This window comes from Aquarana catesbeiana, linkage group LG07 (genome assembly GCF_042186555.1).
Source record: "Aquarana catesbeiana isolate 2022-GZ linkage group LG07, ASM4218655v1, whole genome shotgun sequence".
NCBI classification, from domain to species: domain Eukaryota; kingdom Metazoa; phylum Chordata; class Amphibia; order Anura; family Ranidae; genus Aquarana; species Aquarana catesbeiana.
In genome coordinates this window covers 323,306,346-323,328,576 of record NC_133330.1, presented here as the reverse complement: position 1 = coordinate 323,328,576, position 22,231 = coordinate 323,306,346, and the positions used below count along the sequence as shown (strand labels likewise).

At 43.7% G+C, this 22,231-nt stretch overlaps 1 protein-coding gene across 1 annotated transcript in view; it reads right to left on the bottom strand.

The window, feature by feature from the left end:
* GNG12 (G protein subunit gamma 12) overlaps positions 1 to 22,231 on the bottom strand; it is a 208,840-nt gene that overhangs the window by 107,789 nt on the left and 78,820 nt on the right. Inside the window, exon 2 of the mRNA XM_073593771.1 lies at positions 4,249 to 4,306. The gene's annotated coding sequence lies outside the window, so the exon portion shown is untranslated. The remainder of the gene's footprint in view (positions 1 to 4,248; positions 4,307 to 22,231) is intronic.

The following is a 22,231-nucleotide window of genomic DNA, read 5'->3' as shown; positions in this document are numbered from 1 at the left end:
AAGAAAATTTTACAAACTGGGCCCCTTTTCAATTGAAGACCCCTGGTCTAAGTGGATCGGATTGGAGGCAGTTGAATGTAAACAGCCAGCCAAGTCTGTTTACACCCGGCCACCCATAGAGTAGAGTGAGCTTGGTCTGTGTCCGCTCTACATAAACTGAGCAGACAAGGGCCTGTCATTCTCCCGCTCTGCTCAGTAGATGATCAGCAGACAGATCCCCTGCTGATCCAAATGGAGTCCGCCTCGTGTGGAGGGGCCTTACCCAATACATTGTGAGAGGACATCACCGGCTATGACAGTGATCGGGAGGCGGTGCTCTCGGCTCCCAGTCATTAGTATGAAACCGTGAGCTGCTGGCGACAGCTCAGTCTTTTTGTTGGTTTCCTGCAATCAACTGCACTTCCAGCACAAACAAAGGAACACACATAGGTTTGGGTGCTAAAACCAAGCGCTCCAAAATAAACTTTAGCATAAACCTGTGGTCCAATTAGGGGATGAATCAGCCACAGTATTTTCTCCCATAGAAAAAAAAAAAAATTATATATTATATATATATATATATATATATATATATATATATATATATATTTTTTTTTTTTAAGAGAGAGAATTTTTAATGAAGAATGTAAATTCGGGTGGCTGTTGTTATTTAAAAAAGTAAGAGTTAAAATAAGGCAGTACTGAAATAAAACTGCTCTGGTAATGAGGTGGTTGAAGTGCATGTTCTCCATACAGATAAAATATCTTGTGATCAGTCTGCCCTCTAGAGGGTGAAAAGAAACAAGCATGCAGGGCGACATCTAAAATGACTTCTTCGCAGCTTCTAGGATTATAATGTCCCAATCTTAATTGGTGCGCTCCTCTTATGGGCCAAAGCAGTTTTCACACTTGTGCTATGGGGCTGTTTATTCTGCAATAACGTTCCTAAAGCTGAGTTCCAGGAATTCAGCCACTTAGCTGGTAGGATGCCAGGACATTTTTCAAAGTCCAAGGTGAATGCCACCTCATGAACTTCTCTCTTTAATTTACACCCAACAGTTTTACTGAGCTCCGGGAGTACAGCTATCATTACACTCCCAGGGCTATGACAGGATATGTGCTGTCTTCTCATGTAAAGCAGCTCTGCCGCCCCCTTCCCTCGGCTGTCCATCTACAGAAGGCTTTGCATTTTGTAAATGGGTTCACATCATACAAAGCGGTCTGTGAGTGGGCAGGAGGAGGAGACACAGCGCCCGCACGTGTCTCTGCTGCTGCAGGTGTTGAGACCATATAAGTATAAATGTAGCGCATAAACGTGGTATGTGTACTCCACAGGACACCTCAATGGTGAAAACCAAATAAGAGGAATACCAAAAACAAAAAAGTGAAGGTGAAGGTAAAGTCCATGTGAACGAACTAGGAACACAAAAAATGTCTCTAAACAAACGTGTATAGAGAAAATCGCTGGCTGTAAAAGTGTTCGTAATAAGAACTGAAAACTGGGTGGGTCAACACATGGATGCAGCTTCCCTGTGGGACTTCAACACAACGAAACAATAGTAAGCTTGGACTCTTACCGGATCCTGTGGACTCCCCTGTCATATGACATGGAGTCATGTGAGCATTTCACCACTCCAGGCCTGTAGATCGATATCCTGGTCCTCAAGGGTCATAAATGTCGATTCCCCAGATCTTCATGGGGTCATCAAACGAATCCTTGTAGTGGACACGAACGGAGTTCTGGCGACTGAGGTATGTAGTATATAGCAGAGATGGGCTATATTACTCCTCTCCTGATCATATGTGGAAAGAAAGGAAGTATATTTTGGGAAAGGAAGTATATATTGGGGCAACCTGAGAGAAGGTAAAATAAAGCCCTTTTTTTGGGCTTTTTTACCTTCTCTCAGGTTGCCCCAATATTTTTTATTTAGTGATCACTTTGTTTTTATGCATCTTGTTTTATTACAATAAAAAGATACCACCGTTTTTTATCTGCACTATGGAGAAGCTCTTCCTTTCTTTCCACATATGATTGGGAGAGGAGTAATATAGCCCATCTCTGCTATATACTACATACCTCAGTCGCCAGAACTCTGTTCGTGTCCACTACAAGGATTCGTTTGATGACCCCGTGAAGATCTGGGGAATCGACATTTATGACCCTTGAGGACCAGGATATCGATCTACAGGCCTGGAGTGGTGAAATGCTCACATGACTCCATGTCATATGACAGGGGAGTCCACAGGATCCGGTAAGAGTCCAAGCTTACTATTGTTTCGTTGTGTTGAAGTCCCACAGGGAAGCTGCATCCATGTGTTTACCCACCCAGTTTTCAGTTCTTATTACGAACACTTTTACAGCCAGCGATTTTCTCTGTACACGTTTGTTTAGAGACATTTTTTTGTAATCCTAGTTTGTTCACATGGACTTTACCTTCACCTTATCTTTTTTGTTTTTGGTATTCATCTCATTTGGTTTTCACCATTGAGGTGTCCTGTGGAGTACACATACCTTGTTTATGCGCTACATTTTTACTTATATTTTCATTGTTGTTTGTCACATTGTATGTAGCTGCTCTATGTACTAGCTTAGCGCAGTGTTTTTAGTAGCACTTAGTAGCATGCTGAGAGGCTGAGCCAGCTGCTGGTCAGGGACATGAGTGGATTCCGACATTATCATCGGGATACTTGCAGAGACTTTACCAGCTCTGTGATGTCAGCCAACAGCGGACTTTAGCCTGTTGCCAGCTAGATCTGGGTTACAGAAGAGCAGAACTAAGTGCACTCCTGTGATCCACAGGAGAAGTAGGACCAAAAGAGCTTTGGCCATACTTCTCCTTAAATGCAATAGAAGAAAAAAAAATATCAAACAAGTTTGTGTGTGTGTGTGTGTGTGTGTGTGTGTGGGGCATACCCAAAATCCACAACTAGTTAAAGCAACTGTCGCTATATTAAAAACCTTTACAAAAATTTTTTTTTTTAAATTTAAAAAAAATCTATGCTTGCTGAAAATCTGCATCAGACATTTCTGGAAGCATCAGGCGCCTGCTTCCTCGCTGTCTGCTGTGGTTCCTTCTGATGGCCTCAATGACAATACTTTGCATTAGATATTCAGTTGTATGTTATTATGCCGGCAAAGGGAAGGGGTTGAAAATCAGGCAGCGGCTGCAGCATTGGGAACATGTTACATGTTCCACCCTAAAAAACGTGTGGAGCATGTAACATGTTCCCAAAGGTGAACTTATCCTTTAAAGTATTGTAAACCTCAGATATAACATTTGAACAAAGCATATTCCTCTATAGTGTGTCCTCGTCTCAATCCAGAGCACTAAGGGTAATTTCTGTCTGCTGCTTCCTTCCTCTGCTATCTGACAAAGTTTTCCTGACACCAAGAGAAAAATGGTGACAGGGGAGGGAGCTCCAGTACACAGCCTGTGACTGACAGCTTCACCTCTGTTCCTGTGTGGAGGGGGTGTGTCTTTCCCTCAAATCAGCTCTCAGAACTCTTCTCACTCAGCTCTGCAGAGTGCAAATTCAGCTCTCTGCCAGCTCATTAATGCTGTATAAATTCTGGACTTTGAACAGATGTGGAGGAGAGAGAGAGAGAGTTGCAGATAAACAGGTACAACTTATGTAGGAGGCTTTGTTTCATCTCCATGTATCACCTGAGGCCAGTCAATTCATTGGGTATATGTAAGGGTTTACAATCACTTTAATAGAGGGGTAAATACGTTTCAGATCCATCTGGCCTTTGGCAGCAAAAACTGAATATTAATGGGCAGAGAGTTGAATAAGACCTACATGATGTCCTTGCTTAGAAGCACAGGGATCATACAGACGCAATCTTTGCCATCGTGGGGATCACACAGACGCAATTTATGCCATTGTGGGGATCACACAGACGCAATTTATGCCATTGTGGGGATCACACAGACGCAACGTTTGCTATCTTGGGGATCACACAGACACAATTTATGCCATTGTGGGGGATCACACAGGCGCAATGTTTGCTAACTTGGGGAACACACAGACGCAATCTCTGCCATTGTGGGGATCACACAGACGCAATCTTTCCCTTCTTGGGGAACACACAGACGCAATGTTTGCCATTTTGTACGGTAACACAAAAATGATCATGCACAAAAATGCAATTGCTGAACTGTCATGGCTTTATGATTTCAGAAAAGCACCCAATGAAGTTACAAACAAATTCAGCACAGTTTGCAAAGTTGCCAACACACTGATCAATGAATGAATGACAGGACTTACCTAGAAGGGGTTACAGCTGCTCGTACCCGTTTAAAGCCTTCGTTGTCTTCTTATAAATCTGCAAAAGAAAATGCCATTGTTAGATCGTTAGCAAAAACATAACACAGCATTGTAACTCCAGAGCGTGCGCTGAAAGAATCAGAAAAGAATACACATTACTATGGGTATTCAAAAGATAGGCTTGACCACACTCTGGAAAGATCGCCCTGGTAACTGTTCAAACTGTGATCGGAAAAAAAAAAAATCTGTCTCCAACAAGACATGGCCCAGTAGAGGGTGCAAGACCAAAGTGCAGTCAGAAACAGGATCCCCAGAGAGCCCAAAATTTTGGAATCCACACTGGTGAGACATGACCTGGAAGCCTCCAAAAGTGAGTAATGCAGAGCTGTCTAAATGTGAAGGTGGCCGCATACTGCATAAAGAGGGAGCCAAAGTATTCATCTTTGGTTAGAAAACAAATAAAGTTCAACTCGCAAATAAGTACTGACAGATAAAAATAAAGTGCATTGATATTGGTGGGCCCAGGGGATGCCCCGTTGTTGTAGGGAACCTCCCCGGGACCCCTTGGCCCTCATGGCTCTATAAAGGCCAGTCTCCTGCTGTTGTGTGCTTTCTCGTTTTTTCTTTCATATTTATACAGCTTAATTTTTGTCTACCTTTGTAAGCTAATTTTTGTTACAACTGTCAATGCTAGCCCCTGCGTGGGCAAAACTATAGCATGTTAGCCACTTGTTTAAAAGGAGAAGTCCAGGCTGAGCTCGTTTGGCTGGGCTTCTCCTAAGGGTCACAAGAGTGCAATTCATTTCGCACTCTTGTGACCCGTTTTCAGCAGAGAGCGCCCTGAAGTCCGCTCTCTGCTGACGTCACCAATCAGTCCAGGCAACGCGTCATCACGACAATAAAGTCTGGATCCGCCAGATGCCTGGACCGACACCCCACTCAGCCTCTCAGCGAGCCGCTCTCCGCCCCCTCCACAGCTCAGCGCTCCAGTGAGCGTGGAGGAGCAGAGCAGGAGGGCTGCTGATTGACAGCCAGCCGCTCTTTGCTCGGAGAGCTGCGAGAACCGAGCCATCGGTGATTTTCAATCGCTCGGTTCTCAGTGTAGAGGCTGTGGGGGACCGATGCTGCATCCATCTAGGTAAGTACTATTCTGATAAAAAAAAAGAAAAAAAAACATACTTCTGTTTTAAACTGAATAAAAATTATTGAGACAGAAAGATACAATAAACAAAGAAAGACTAAGCCTCGGTTCACACCAGAGGCGGCACGACTTGCAGGTCACCTCACCGAGGCGACCTGCACACGACTGCCGGGGCGACTTGCAAGACGACTTCTGTATAGAAGTCTATGCAAGTCGCCCCCAAAGTAGTACAGGAACCTTTCTTCTAAGTCGGAGCGACTTGCGTCGCTCCGATTAGAACGGTTCCATTGTACAGAACGGGAGGCGACTTGTCAGGCGGCTAGGTCGCCTGACAAGTCGCCCCCGTGTGAACCGAGCCTAAACTTTATTGCATCAACAATACCATTTCATAAACACAAAACAGTACAGGCATTAAAGTTCATTCTTCCCCTTTGTAATTTTCTCTTGGGATAAGAATAAAGTTTACTCCATGAACGTTTCTTCCTCAAGCCTCCCCACATGTCCCATTAGGGTGGTCGCACTGAAAACTGGAGGAAAAGAGATAGTGGGCAATTGCCATAGCAACTAATCAAATCCTTTTAATTCCCAATTTGCTATGCTGGATCAAAGAAAAGTGAAACAGGGTTTATGCTGCAGCTATAGGCAACAGGACCCCCCCCCCCCCCCCAAATACCCCTGATCTTACGTCCAAAGTTCTGCCTATGAATGCCTAGCATAATCCAACTGGCACAAAACAAGCCAATGGAAAAAGCTATTGACTTTAAAAGGACTTGTAATTCCTTAACTGCATCCTGCTAAACAGCGAGAGTTGCAGAATGAAAAGCTTGTTTCCTGCGGGCTGCAAATTACTGGCACGGCCAGACAGTCGAGTGAGCCTGCAGCTCTTTATGGAAATGCCAGTTTAAAGTATACTGTATGGAGCGTACACGGGGGGGGACTCTGATAAATAAATCGGGGTCTGCTAACTTTCAATCAGCTGCGGCACGACACTCAGCAGTGCGATAAATGAGGATCATTGAGGAAGAAATGTAAGCAATGGATATAAATTTCCCTTAAGGCCTCATGAACACTGGACGTTTTTACAGCTGCTGTTTTTGGCTTCGGATGTTTTTTTCTAGTCAAACTCTCCAGCATGTTATCCTATGTGTCCATGCACACAAAGGCTGCTATCAACTGTTTTTGGCTGGAAAAAAACCCCAAAACTAGTGGGTTCGGAGAGGCATTTTTCAGCTGTAAAAACAGCAAAAAACGCCCAAAAACGCTCAAAAACACGGATCACCAGCGTTTTTGATCCATTGAAGAAAAAAAATGCTAAAAAACGCGATTGCAAAAACATTGAAAAATTTTGAAAAACTCACTGCCGTTTTTAGAACGTTAATATAACATCCAGTGTGAATGAGGCCTTAAAGACATAGTTACACCTTTCAAATGGAAATATTAAGAGAAGTATGGGAATCAGTTTCAGTTTTTTTCTGAATTATACTCATCTAGGTGGATGCAGCATTGGTCTGATGCTGCATCCGCCTCCCACCAGCTCTGAGCCTGTTCGTTAGAAGCCGGACGCTCAGTTGCATCGCCCCCCTGGCCAGAACACCACGGTCAGCGCAAACAGCCATTGGCTTCCAAAGCTGATCAGATGCCGGTTTCTCCAGCATGCCCATTCAGCTGGCTTCTGTCAGACAGGCTGGTGTAAACACAGGCTCAATGTCAGCCAGTTTCTGTTGAACTTGGCCGATGTTCAGCCCGTGTCATACCAGGCTTTAATATGGTGGTTGGTAGGGCATTCATTTAAATGGGCTGCCATTGCAACCAAAAGCCAACCTTGCACCATTTTCCCCCAACATAGCATACCAAAAAACACAATGGGGTTATTTTACTAAAGGCAAATAGACTGTGCAGTTGCACTCTGCAAAGGCATTTGCTCCAGAGCTTAGTAAATGAGGTGCAGCTCCCCTTTGCAAAAATGACCCAATCCCATGCAAGGAAAATAAATAAAACAATGTTTTTGCTTGCACGTGATTGGATGATGGAACTCAGCAGAGCTTCCCCTCATTTACTAAGCTCTGAAGAAAATGCCCAGTCTTTTCACCCTTAGTAAATCAACCCTATTATGTGCGGTGTGTGCTGCACAAGAGCGTTGAGGGTGTCCTTTAAAATGAATAGCACCGGGTTACCACAAAGCACAGATTTGAAAGTTACCACCTTATCCTTTTAAGACTAAACACATATTACACAAGTTCTGTGACTGATTAAAGGTGGTAATTAAACTCATTTAGTGCTTTATATGCATTAAAATTGACCTCAGAACCCGTGTAATTATTACGTTTTCTGTTTTAAAAGGGATGAGGTGGCAATGGACCCTTCACCAGAATCGCCTAAACGCAGTCGTTTGAAGGGGCGTGGACATACTTTTGGTCATACAGTGCAGGCTTAATGGTCAGGTGTCCAAAAACATTTGGCCATATAGCCTAAAGGGATATGAACCTGTTACCTGAAAAAAATATATTCAGGTACGAATTGTTTGTGTGTGTTCAACCTGAAATGCACGTCTAACCGCAGCTCATGGTTCCCATTTGACAGTTCTGAGGCTGCATTTGACCCGCTTCAAGCATTTAATGTCTTGGGGCAGAAAAACTTTTCCCTCAAAATGTCTCTAAAAAAAGATCAGCTGATTTTCAAGATCTTTTGAAAGGTTCAAAACTTGTAAATAGACATGGCCTCGAATGAAGAGGTACCTTTATAGAGTCAATAAAGCAGAGCTATATTTATTGGAAGGAACACTGAAGTGAAGATGCCAAGTTTTGGCCATATCGCAATAAAATGAAAGGCAGTATTAAAGAAGTTGCAAAGTCTCAGGGTTTTTCACCTTAATGTCTTCTATGCATTAGGGTGAAAAACCTTCTTTGCTGCCCCACCAGAGCCCCCGTTTCTCACCTGAACCCATTCCTTCCAGCGACGAGCACGAGCCCAGCAGCTCCAGCCGCTCTCTCGGGTCCTCACTGGATAGATTGATAGCGGCAGGAGCCATTGGCTATTTGATAACGTCTCGTGGGTGGGACGAAACACGTCAGTGACCACGGCAGGTAATTTCCGGCCAGTGGGACGCAAGCCATGGTCCACTTCCGGGTTCCAACACTGTTTTTAAATGTGAGTGGATATTGATAGTTTTTTTACAAAATTACATTTTATTGTCCTCCTTTGCCATTTGTCCCTATCCCCAATGGTTTGCGGAGGGCAACGTATGCTGCAATTGGCGACACAGCACGTGGGACTACAGAGCCCAGATGTTCCTTCAAGCGTGTGTGGGCTTTCCTATGGGAATCCTGGATCTCTGATGGTTTACTGAGGGCGACGCACGCTGTAGTTGGATACACAGCATGTGTGACTACAGAGCCCAGCCACCCTTTCAATCGTCTGACTTCTGTTATGGGATTTCTGGTGAGTTAGAGGGCACACAGAGGGGAGCACGGATTGCACAGATGATCTTCCCAGCACTTGGCACTTTATATTACACATCTGAATAATTTTGAAGTTGCACTGAAAAGTTTTTGAAGTTCACGAACTTTATATTTAGAATTTTTAATGAACTATTAGTATTATTCATATTTATTAGTCATGATATTCTCATTATGGTTCATTGTTTGTGGTAATGATTTATTAGCATAGCAGAAGGTAGCGCTCTTATTTTGATCACATACTTATTGGCTCCCGCTGCTGTCAATCAAATCCAGTAAAACGGGAGTCAGGGGCGGGGCCGAGTCCTGCTGTCTGTGTCAATGGACGAAGCAGCAGGACTCGTGAACGAAAGCCCGCACGGGAACCCCCACTGAAATCGTCTGTCGGGGCACTTGCCGAAGAGGAGGAGCCAGGAGTGCCGCCGGGGGACCCTAGAAAAGGAAAATCGGGCCGCTCTGTGCAAAACCCATTCACAGAGGAGTTAAGTATTTAAAAATAAATGTAAAAAAACACGAACCTCTACAATCACTTTAATGCAAAGTAGAACTCTAACCTGGCAAAGAATAAGGCCAGATGGTAAGCGGTGGAAGGATCCAGGTTTGAAGTTCACAAAAGGCCAGAAGTGGTGAAGGTAGTGGTATTAGTGGTGAGCATTCTCTGGAGGCAGCATGTCCTATTAGAGGTGCATTGTAGGCAAAGCAGTTCAAGCACAGCCACCTGTGTCTAAGGCAAGCGTCTGAGTACTGCTGAATTCGAATGCAAAAACAAGCAAACAGTACACAACCATTATTTTGTTCTGGCAGCATTGTGATACACACTCCTGCCACGCCGCATAGCCAGACAACTGACATGTATTCTCTATCACAATTTAGGTGTACAGTGGCTTTACCCAAGCCCCCCCCCCCCCCCCCAGCACATGCGCAGTACGGAACTGCACTCCAGCTGATTTTCTGATCAGCTGGCGTGACATCACCACAGCGCATGCGCACATTGTAGGAGGTATTTTTCTAAAGGAGACAGTATTTGTTGTGTAAAAAGTGGAGGGAGACCGTAGTTGTCAGATTGTGCCTTGCTGTTGCAGGGCGGGTTGTGGCTGTGTTAAACGGCAGGTATTGTCTGTGTTGCAACCCGCCCTTAGACACAGGCAAAACCTGACCTTGAGCACACGAAAACCCGCCCCGCAACAGCGAGGCACAATATGACAAATACGGTCTCCCTCCAATGTTTGCATAGCTTTCAATTCTGATCATCAAATACTGTCTCCCATCGAAAAATGCCTCCTACGATGTGTGCGATTGCTGATGTCATGCCAGCTGATCGGGAAATCAGCTGGAGTGCCGTTCCGTACTGCGCATGCGTGGGCATTTTTCAACAGAGGGCACTATTTGATAGAACGCCAGCCCAGGCATGTGAGCAGATCTTCATTGTCTTGTTCTTGACCGAGCCTGGACTAATTCTGTGACGTCGGCCCCCTGTCTGCTGAAAACAGGTCACAGAAGTGGTTGTTAAGGAGTGGGCCAGCAAGCCAGCCGCCACGTCCTTCACAATGGATGAGTCAAAAGATGTCAGCGAGGTTCCCTGCTGACAACTGAATGTAAAAAAAATATATATATATTGCTGGCAAAAAAAAAAAAAAAATTGAGAAAAAAAAAAAATTGAGAAAAAAAAAAAAAAACAGCGTGGGAGTCCCCCCAATCCATATTGCTCCTTAACATTAACGCTACTAAATGCAGCTTAAACACTGTGCTCAACGCTGGCAAAAAGTTAGCGTGTTTTTTTAGCAGTTTTTAGCTTTCTAGTGAAGCCTAAACCTCCTTTTGAATAAAGCTTTTAGCAGAAAACATTACATTTATTGGTTTATTGTATGCAGTCTGACCCCTTCTAATAAATTAATTTGGTCTTCTTGTCTTATCTGAACTCTTCAGCATAACAGGATGTAACATGGTAACTTAAAGAGTAACTCCACTTTTGTGCAGGGATCTTTCCAAACGTCCTCAACTTGCTGTGTTTGGAGGAGGAGGAGGAATGCTGCCTATGACCCCAAGAACACCATCCCCACCATCAAACATGGAGGTGGAAACATTATGCTTTGGGGGTGTTTTCCTGCTAAGGGGACAGGACAACTTCACCACATCAAAAAGGGACGATGGCCGTGTACTGTCAAATCTTGGGTGAGAACCTCCTTCCCTCAGCCAGGGAATTGATAATGGGTCGTGGATGGGTCTTCCAGCATGACAATGACCCAAAACACACAGCTGAGGTAACAAGGGAGTGGCTCAAGAAAAAAGCACATTAAGGTCCTTGAGTAGCCTAGCCAGTTTCCAGACCTTAATCCCATAGAAAATATGTGGAGGGAGCTGAAGGTCGAGTTACCAAAGTCAGTCTCGAAACCTTAATGAGTTGGATAGGATCTGCAAACGTCTGACCTCTGTGATTTCCAACAAGGGTTTTGCCTTCAAAGTACTAAGTCATATTTTGCGAAGGGGTCAAATACAGGCATACCCCACTTTTAAGTACACAATGGGGTTTATTTACTAAAGCTGGAAAGTGCAAAATCAGGCTCACCTCTGCATAGAAACCAATGAGCTTCTAACCTCAGCTTGTTCAATTAAAGCGGGGTTCCACCCAAATTTTGAACATTATCTCTATGCATTCTCTTCCTTGCCTAGATGCTGACATGCTGTGTAAAAAAATTTAAATCGCCGTAATTACCTTTTTTTTTCTAATCTTCTTAGCACTTCCTGGTTTTCCTCCCATGGGAGTAGGCGTGTTTCTAGCCTCTCCCAGACCTCCCACAGTCCCCTGGGAGCTAGTCTCAGGCTTCCCAGCATGCATTGTGCAACAGCGTCATCACAACATCTCGGTGAATGCTGGGAGCACAGCATTCACCGCATCCAGGAAATACATGCTTGTGGGCTTCAAATGCCCACAATGAAGATGGAAACCGCCTTCAGTGAATTTTATAAGTTATTCTTTACAACAAAATCGGACACAGGCGGACTTATTACACAGAATATGTGAGTAGATAATCATGAGAAGAAAAGTTTGTGAATGAACTCCAAAAAAAAAAAAACGATAGATAGGTGGACCCCTGCTTTAAGCTTTGGTAATAAAACCTGGAAGCTGGTTTCTATGCAGAAGTGAGCCTGATTTTTCACTTTCCAGCTTTAGTAAATAAACCCCATTGTGTACTTAAAAGTGGGGTATGCCTGTACTTATTTCACTCATTAAAATGCAAATCAATTAAAAAAATTTTTTGAAATGTGCTTTTCTGGATATATTTTTGTTGTTATTCTGTATCTCGCTGTTAAAACAAACCTACCATTAAAATTATAGACCGGTCATTTATTTGTCAGTGGGCAAACATACAAAATCAGCAGGGGGTCAAATACTTTATTCCCTCACTCTACCTGCCTGCCCATATTGGAGGTACGGGCAGACAACTACACTGACAGTCTGCAGGAGCCCGACATTGCACCTGCAATGCTTTAAGGGCTCCTAAGAAAATAAAAAAAATTAGTAAATGCGCATTTTTTACCTACAAAAAAAAATAAAAATGTGCATTTATCTATCTAGATAGATAGATAAAGATATATAATTAGATAGAAAGAGATATAGATATAGATATAGATATATATATATGTGTATCTATCTATATATTTTTTTTTTTTTAAAGGGGAATTCTTTAAATCAAGCAACTGATCAGCAGATTGCACTGCTAATGTCTGTAGCACCCAGTGGCTAGCAGGGATGCACACAAATGCAGGGCATTTTTTTTGTTTCATATGACCCTCGTGGCGGAGTGCTGTGACCTTTACGGGAGCCCCCAGCCCCTCCCACCAAAGTCAAACTTACTTCAGAGCGAGGGAAGGTATTATATGCGTACATTACAATTCAGCTTTAATCTATTTTTGCAAAGCAGTCCAGGTTTTGCCCTCACTGGCCCTGCTTATGGGCTGCTGTAAGCTTCGGCAAGTTACTCAACTTCAAGCATTTTATTTCATTTGTTTTTCTGGCAGCACATGAACAGTTTGATCACAATTACAAACTTAGTGGTTTATACGTCAAGCCTACATTCTACTCTTCATCCTGCCTTAAAAAAAAAAAAATCTAACTGGCTGCTACAAGCAACCCCCCCCCCTCTTTTTGCTATAGTCAGTACTGAATCCAAGAATGATATTGTGTATGAGAGCTGAATTTCTGCAGATGCCTTACAATCTAATCTACTAATAATGATCCCGGCTTTGTTCAACCATCTTATAAGCTGATCTGGTATAGCAGAGCCTCGAGCACAACACTAGGCACATGTTCTGTCTGGGTACAATATGAATAAGCAGAGTGCTATTGAAGTGCAAGCCTGGGCACACATGACAGTGAATGGCTCTACAGATATCAGCCTCAATCACATGTCAAGAAATGAGCAAAAATTAACAGCGCTACGTTCAATTCTGTATTTATACCAAATCCACACACGCAAAGCCTCACGGTGAACAAAGAGACTTTATTTTTAACTTTGACTTCTATCAGTGACTGGTTAAAGCTTGTAGGCAGAGTTTTCATTCTCCCATGATTGTCCTATGAGGCTGCAGAACCCCTGCCCCTTTTGTCTGGACAGTGCTGATTGGCCCTGTGCTGAGCACATGCACCCTCCCAAGAAAAAAAAATTCAATTCTCCAGCACTACACACCAAACTGAGCATGTGCAGAGTGCCCCCAAGGCTCTGTTCTATCAGCAGATGGATTGGGGACAGTAAAAGGGGAGGATTACGGAAGACAGGATCAAACAGCCTTTATACACAATGCAGAGGATTAACACCTTAGGTTCCACAGTGAGTATAACAAGCATGCTTTACTGCATATACAGACTGATTTTAGTGTTGTGGGTTTAGTAACACTTTAAGACTAGTTAGGATTAGCCCAGAATTCTACTTTAAGTGGTTCTCTAGTGCATATGCTGAGTCATTTTTTCCCCACATTGGTGGTTATAAGGAACAAAAATAAAAGTAGAACTCGAGGCACAGTTAACAGAGCACATTCTAATATTGAAGATTGAAAATGAATAATTCATATACTTATCTTGCAACTGCGTTGTCATAAAATCATTGTCATTTCCTGAGAGGAAAACCTGCCTAATAATTATATCCATTGTCACTTCAGAGCATCCGTGGCACTCTGACCCAGAGAAGACTCCTCCCTGCGCGTCAGCATGCTTGTAAAGTACCACTACTGCTGACCCTTTCTTCTGGCCTCATCTGAAAATCTTGAATTTAGATGCAGCCTCAAAAAAGGTCAAACTATAATATATATATATATATATATATATATATATATATATATATATATATATATATATACATAGACACACGCACACATATTATATATATTAGGGGTGCAACGGATAAAAAAAACCTCACGGTTCGGATCGTTCCTCAGATCAGGAGTCACGGTTCGTATCAAAAAAAAAAAAAAAAAAAAATCTCCCTTCCTATAATATCCGCAGTCTCCCCCACTGTAATAATATATTAGCAGTGTATGGCAGAGTATTGCAGGGTATTGGCAGAGTATTGGCAGGGTATGGCAGAGCTTTGCAGAGTATTGGCACTGCTGCCATCCAATCTCTCCCCTCCACTGTACAGATCAGTACACAGAGGGGAGAGAGGAACCGGCGTCATGACATGACGCTGGTTTGTTTACAAGTGATCGCTCCGTCATTTGACGGAGGGATCACGTGGTAAACGGCCGCCGGGTGTACCAAGATGGCCGCCGCTCCGGAAATAGGTCGAAGCCGCGGCCTTTCCTAAGGCCGAGGCAGCGGCGCGCTCCGCGGAGCGCATGTGTGTCGATCCGTACAGGCTGAACCGTTCGGATCACGGATCGGCAACGATCCGTTGCACCCCTAGCCACCATTATTTTCCAGCACTGCCCTAACCCTCTTTGGCATGGAGTTCACCAGAGCTTCACAGGTTGTCACTGGAGTCCTGGCGGCCATCTTGGTACACCCGACGGCCGTTTACCACGTGATCGCTCTGTCAAATGACGGAGCGATCACTTGTAAACAAACCGGCGTCATGTCATGACGCCAGTTACTCTCTCTCCTCTGTGTACTGATCTGTACAGTGGAGGGGAGGGATCGGATGGCAGCAGCGCTGTGGGCTGGATCTGTAGTGCCCACAGAGCTGCTCTGTGAAATTGCAGTCACAGCCATGGATCCATTCATCCATGCTCAGCCATCCCTCCATACTCTGCCATACCCTGCCAATACTCTGCCATACCCTGCCAATACCTCAATACTCTGCCATACCCTGCCAATACTAGGGGTGCAATGGATCGTCACCGATCCGTGATCCGAATGGTTCAACCTGTTTGGATCGGCACACATGCGCTCCGTGGAGCGCGCCGCTGCCTCGGCCTTAGGAAAGGCCGCAGCTTCGGCCTAGCTCCAGAGCGGCAGCCATCTTGGTACACCCGGCGGCTGTGCGCGCTGATGTCATCAACCCTCAACTAGTGGATCTGATCTGGCTGGCTTGGCGGCTTCTATTCCGTAAGGTAAGACTAAACAACACTAGTCTTCCTTCCTAATTCCTATACTCATACTGTATATACAGTGGGGGAGTCTGTGGATATTACAGTGGGGGGAGATTGTGGATATTATTACAGTGGGGGAGATTTTTTTAGTTGATCCGTAAATGATCCGAGGAACGATCCAAACCGTGAGTTTTTTGATCTGTTGCACCCCTAATGGTGGCCACACAAAATATTGACACTTTGGGCCCAATTTGGACATTTTCACTTAGGAGCGTACTTACTTTTGTTGCCAGCGGTTTAGACATTAATGGATGTGTGTTGAGTTATTTTGAGGGGACAGCAAATTTACACTGTTATACAGCAAAGTGTAATTTCTTCAATGTTGTCACATGAAAAGATATAATAAAATATTTACAAAAAAAGGGAGGGGTGTACTCACTGTTGTCATATAGATATATATTTATATACCTACACTATCATACACCAATTATTAAGTACCATTTAAAGGATTTCTATTTCTGTCCATGCCATCCCGAGATTTACAGTTTGGCCACAGAGCACAGTCCCATCTTTTTCTCTGCTGCAGTTAGGCAACACCTTACAGGTCTCCTCCCCCCTCCAGTCATTGACTGGACAGTGAAAGGAGAAGCAGCACATCGATGAGCTCACCTCTGTCACTCTGCTCTCTCCTCCTATCACCATGCTCCTTGTTAGCACAAATAACTGGCTGTTTGTGCTGCTTCTCTGAGCTCTGCTAAATAGGGAACTGATGATAATAGAATGTCAAACTCAAGGACTTCTATTTCTTGCATTTAAAAAAAACATACATAATAATCTATCTTTTAAGTATGATAAATCCTCCAGGCCTCTTATTTCTTCTCCTGCGGCCAGATACCAAGCTCCTGGCACCCCATGCTTGTTTACGGGCATCTCCTTAGCAAACTGGCTTTTAAAAGGAGCCCCTGTGCATGCGGCACGCCTGGCCTGTGCTGTGAGCACTCAGACACGTACAGCAAGGGCAAACCATGCCCCTACTGCCTCCATTTAGCAATTTGCCTGATGGCAGCTGTACCCTATGGCTGCCCTCAGTACCCACCCTCTGCAACCCAGAAAAGCGGCACAGATCACTGGATCTGGTGCCATGGTAGTGAACATGGACCACAGGTGTGTGTGTATGTGTGTGTGTGTATGTATGTATGTCTGTATGTGATTATGCATCTAAATTTAAAATTTCCAGATGAGGCCAGAAGAAAGGGTCAGCAGTAGTGGTACTTTACAAGCATGCTGACGTGCAGGGAGGAGTCTTCTCTGGGTCAGAGTGCCACGGATGCTCTGAAGTGACAATGGATATAATTATTAGGCAGGTTTTCCTCTCAGGAAATGACAATGATTTTATGACAACGCAGTTGCAAGATAAGAAGTGTATGAATTATTCATTTTCGATCTTCAATATTAGATTGTGCTCTGTTAACTGTGCCTCAAGTTCTACTTTTATTTTTTCCTTATAACCACCAATGTGGGGAAAAAATGACTCAGCATATGCACTAGAGAACCACTTAAAGTAGAATTCTGGGCTAATCCTAACTAGTCTTAAAGTGTTACTAAACCCACAACAGTAAAATCAGTCAGTATATGCAGTAAAGCACACTTTTTATACTCACTGTGGAACCTAAGGGGTTAATCCTCTGCATTGTGTATAAAGGCTGTTTGATTCTGTCTTCTGTAATCCTCCCCTTTTCCTGTCCCCAATCCATCTGCTGATAGAACAGAGCCTTGGGGTCACTCTGCACATGCTCAGTTTGGTGTGTAGTGCTGGAGAATTTATTTATTTTTTTCTTGGGAGGGTGCATGTGCTCAGCACAGGGCCAATCAGCACTGTCCAGACAGAAGGTCAGGAGTCCTGCAGCCTCATAGGTCAGAGGAGAATGAAAACTCCTCCTACAAGCTTTAATCGGACACTGACAAAAGTCACAAGACTGCTACATACTGCTGATGAGAAAAGGTATTTAGCAATTTATATTTACTAAAGCTATTGCATTTTTTCGGTGTACTGTCGGAGACCAGATATAATGAATGCAGCCTCCTGGGTTTAGTAACACTTCGTGTTTAGTAAATTTATGACATTCCAAAATATAATGTACATAAAGTAAAAAGATTACAGGTTGTTTTACCAATAACTGGGTCCTCGATCATACTAAGCACTCTCTCTTGAGCCTCTGATTGCCCCATTATAAAAGCAATAACCTGCTGAACAATTAGCCCCTAAAGCAACAGAGATATCCGCCTGGAGCTATACGGAAAGGAGGACAGTGGACAAAGGCCGGTATAAAAACAGCTTTGTTACTAGGAAGGAAATAATCACTACAAGCAAGCAGCTGCTTGCTGCTGCTATTCTATCACTGCTAGAATACATAAAGGACATAATAAACAGCCAACTAAAACCCGATATCATTTTCATTGTGTTTCATATATTGTAAAAAAAAAAGGATCCAATTCACAGCTGTGGTCAAGTGAAGCTGCCGCTGACAATACACAGGCGGATTAACAAAGACACGGAATCTTCACTGACATCATCTGAATGTAAACAGCTCCCATGTCCTATCGATATATGCTGGAAAAGCAATCACAGGAAGGGCTGTCATTAGAACTTTTTATAGTTTGCAACATGATCAACAACTGAGTATGGTTGTAGAACTGCTGAAATAATCCGTAAAATGCTAGTTGCTTGGCTGGTATTGATAACCCACTTGAGTAACATGGAACAAGACTGCAATTTAGAAAATATTCTTATCCCAGAGAGAGGCTGACATTTAAAGAGGAAGTAAACTTCCTTTATTGACTTTTACCTATAGGTAAGCCTAGAATAAGGCTTACTTATCGGTAGTGTAAATATGTCCTAAACATGCACTGTTCGGGAGATATTTACATTACATGCAGCCGGTGACATCAGTGGTGCATGCGCTCTGAAGTAGGGCTGCAACTAACGATTATTTTCATAATCGATTAGTTGGCCGATTATTGTTTCGATTAATCGGATAATAACCTTAAAAAAAGTGTGGTGTATAATTTAATATGTAAAGTGTAAAAAAAGGCAATTTATTCTTCAAAATCTATATGCAGTGGTAAATATACTATATGATTAGGGAGCAAAATCTCTAATCCACTCTGAGAATAACAGACAGAAGAGATATACTGTATATACCAGTGATGGTGAACCTTGGCACCCCAGATGTTTTGGAACTACAATTCCTATGATGCTCATGCACTCTGCAGTGTAGTTGAGCATCATGGGAAATGTAGTTCCAAAACATCTGGAGTGCCAAGGTTCACCTTCACTGGTATATACTATTGGAGGTTGAATCTGGTAAATAGCATCTGACTCAGATCACATTTTTTATTTAGACCCCTTTCACATTGGGGCGCATGTAATGTGCCCTGCTCCCACGTAATGTGCCCTGCTCCCACGTAATGTGCCTTGCCTCCATGTAAAAGTTTACTTTAAATGTAATTGTAATGCCTTCTATTACCTCCAGTCTATCAGCCTCCACCTTCTCTGGGTTCAGATGCTGATGTTACCCTGCACAGTCTTTAAAGTCATTTTTTTTTTTTTTTTAAAAACAAACATGGTATACTTACCTGCTCTGTGTAATGGTTTTGCACAGAGCAGCCCCGATTCTTCTCTTCTGGGATCCCCCACCGATGCCTCTGGCTCCTCCTGCCTTTAGAGTGCCCCAATAGCAAGCTGCAAATTATAGTATAGAGTGCCCCTATAGCAAGGTAAAAAAACTTCTGCTTTTAGACCCACTCACTTCCTGCCCAGGACTACATGTTCCATGAGGCATTGCTCCTCACACATTCACATTCACAAGTTTTCAGGCACTTCCTGACATGTATGGATGGTGTACTGAGCTGTATGTGTGCTGCACTGTATTTCCTGATATGTAAACAAATAATGCATTCTGTACGCATGCCAAATAATCGGCTGGCTGATTAAACGATTATTAAAATAGTTGACAACTATTTTCATAATCGATTAGTTGTTGATTAATCGATTAGTTGTTTCAGCCCTACTCTGAGGTAACAGCCACCCGTGCCGTTTTTTTCAGAGCCCTGTGCCGTAAACAAAGCGGCTCCCGCGCGCATGCACGTGATGTCATTGCAGCTCCAGCCAGTCGGAGTCAGAGCCCGCAAACCCAGAAGCAAGACGGGCGAGGATGGGAGCCACTGCAGTGCTGGCATTGCGGTGCTGGAACAGCTTCGTTTGAAGGTAAGTTTCACATAATGTGCTAGCATGCGATGCATACTAGCACATTATGACTTTACCTTGCAGGGGAAAGAAAAACCAAAAAAAAAAAAAAAAAAAACACACATCCAGCGGTATACAACCGCTTTAATATTCACATATAATACTTTCTCTTGTTCCTCCCCTCCTTAAATCATTTTGTTCCTAAAGCAGAGCTTCACCCATAATGGGAAGTTCCGCTTTACAGCCTCCTCCCCAGCTCCTGCTTGTGAAATGGAGCTTTTGGGGCGGATAGGGGAGTGGGTACCAGATTTTGACAGGTACCCACTCCCACTTCGATCGCCTTAGGCCAGTGATGGCGAACCTCGGCACCCCAGATGTTTTCAAACTACATTTCCCATGATGCTCAACTACACTGCAGAGTGCATGAGCATCATGGGAAATGTAGTTCCAAAACATCTGGGGTGCCAAGGTTCGCCATCACTGCCTTAGGTGATTGGAAGCAGTAGTTCTCCTACCCCCTCTTCCTCCCAAAGTCTTCATACGACAGGTCCCAGAAGACTTTGGGACCAGTCACAGAGCACAACACCGCTCACACATGCACAGCGGGCAACCAGCTGTGAAGCCGCAAGCTGTCACAGCCGGGTGCCCATAGTGAAGATGCCGGCGAGGGAGAACATGACTGGGGTGAGCACACCGCTGGATTGTAGGACTGGTGAGTGGGTGTTTATTAAAAGTCAGCAGCTACAGTTTTGGTAGCTGTTGACTTTTAATTATGACTCAAGAGACTGAGCTCCACTTTAAGAAATACCTCTTTTGAGACCCATTGACATCATCGCTGGGTATGTCTTGCTGGTCTTTGCTCCAAGCTTGGTGGGAGGGGCTGGCAGGCTCCTGTAAACAGCACACCCGGCCTCAGAACTCGATTCAAGAGCATTATATAAAAGAAAAAACATCCCCAGGTTCCATTTGGATGCTCCGCCACACTGAGCCCTGGAAGCTACAGACTTTAGCTGTGCAATCTGCTAATCAGTTTCCCAAGGCCTCATGCACACTGGATGTTTTTACAGCGGCTGTTTTTGGCTTCAGCCTTTTTTTTCTGCAGCCAGTAAACTCCCTGGCATGTTATCCTATGTGTCCATGCACACATAGGCTTTTACCAGCATTTTTTGGCAGGGGTGTTTTCTGACCAGAAAAAAAAATGCAGAACTAGTGGGTTTGAAGAGGAGTTTTTCAGCTGGAAAAAACTCTAAAAAATGCTGAAAAACACGGCAATTCGGCATTTATGAGCATTTTTGAGCCATAAGCTTTTGTGGGACTATGTTTTTTTTTTTTAATAAAACTAAACGCTAAAAAAACGCTACTACAAAAATGCTGCAAAACTCATTCTACAGCTACAGCTTTCTACAGCTAACGCTACTGGAGTTTTTTTAAACGTGCAGGCCTAAAGCATAGGGTAATTTTACCTTTTGGAACAGGTTACATGTTCCACTCATATTTAGGGTTGAACATTTAACATGTTCCTGCTCCTGCCACTTCTCCCCCCCGATGCCCTCGCCGCTGTCACAAGTACCATTCTCCACTGTGGCAGACGACTTGCATTTCTGAATGAACTGCAAGGGTGCTAAGGAGCGCCTTGCAATTCATTCACAAGCCTTGCAGCTTTCAAATTTACAGTCTATATGGAGGTACAGGCTGAAAGCTGTAGGGCTGCAGAAGCCTGACATTGCACCCCAGATCCACTGATCCTTTCAGGCTCCTACAGGAAAAAATAATAAAAGCAGCATTTTCTGCAAAAATATGTGCATTTATTTTTTTCTTATCCTTGATGCATGAACAACTAAAAAGAGATGCCGGGATGTGTGCTTTCATAAAGCGCTCAGAAACAAAATGACTGATGGCAGAGAAAGTCAATAGCTGTGAGAGGGGGGCAATGTTCAGGAGGAAGAGGGGATTGATGAGGACTGAATCATGCAAACAAGAAATGAAGGCAGGCTCAAGACAGCTGCTGCATCTCTACAAAGAGTTACGTTGTGAAGATGCAAGTTTGCAGAAAATTTAAAGTGTACCAAGTTTTAACATGGGAGGCGACTTGCTACAAAATGCGGTAAAAAAAGGTAAGGTTCAAGTTCAACTTTAAAGTGCTTTAAAGCAATTAAAAGGTAGGCAAATTCTTAGGCCTCGTGCACACGGATGGGATGAGGCTGAAAAAATGAACTAGCACAAAATTGAAACATTTTTCTGCCTGCGGGGAGCTGAGGGTGGCATATACAGCCAGTCATAGAAGTGAGTAACTGTACATGCCCATACTCAGGTATACACCAATGCTTTCTTGCATCAGCATAACACACACAACATATTCCTCAACGTGTAAACCCTTGCTCTACGGCAGGGATGTGCAATTAGCGGACCTCCAGCTGTTGCAGAACTACAAGTTCCATGAAGCATAGCAAGACTCTGACAGCCACAAGCATGACACCCAGAGGCATGATGGGACTTGTAGTTTTGCAACAGCTGGAGGTTCGCTAAATTGCATATCCCTGCTCTATGGGATGTTTCAGACCTCTGCAGAGAGACTACTGCTTCCATACAAAGGCAGAGGCTGCTTTAATTTAAAAC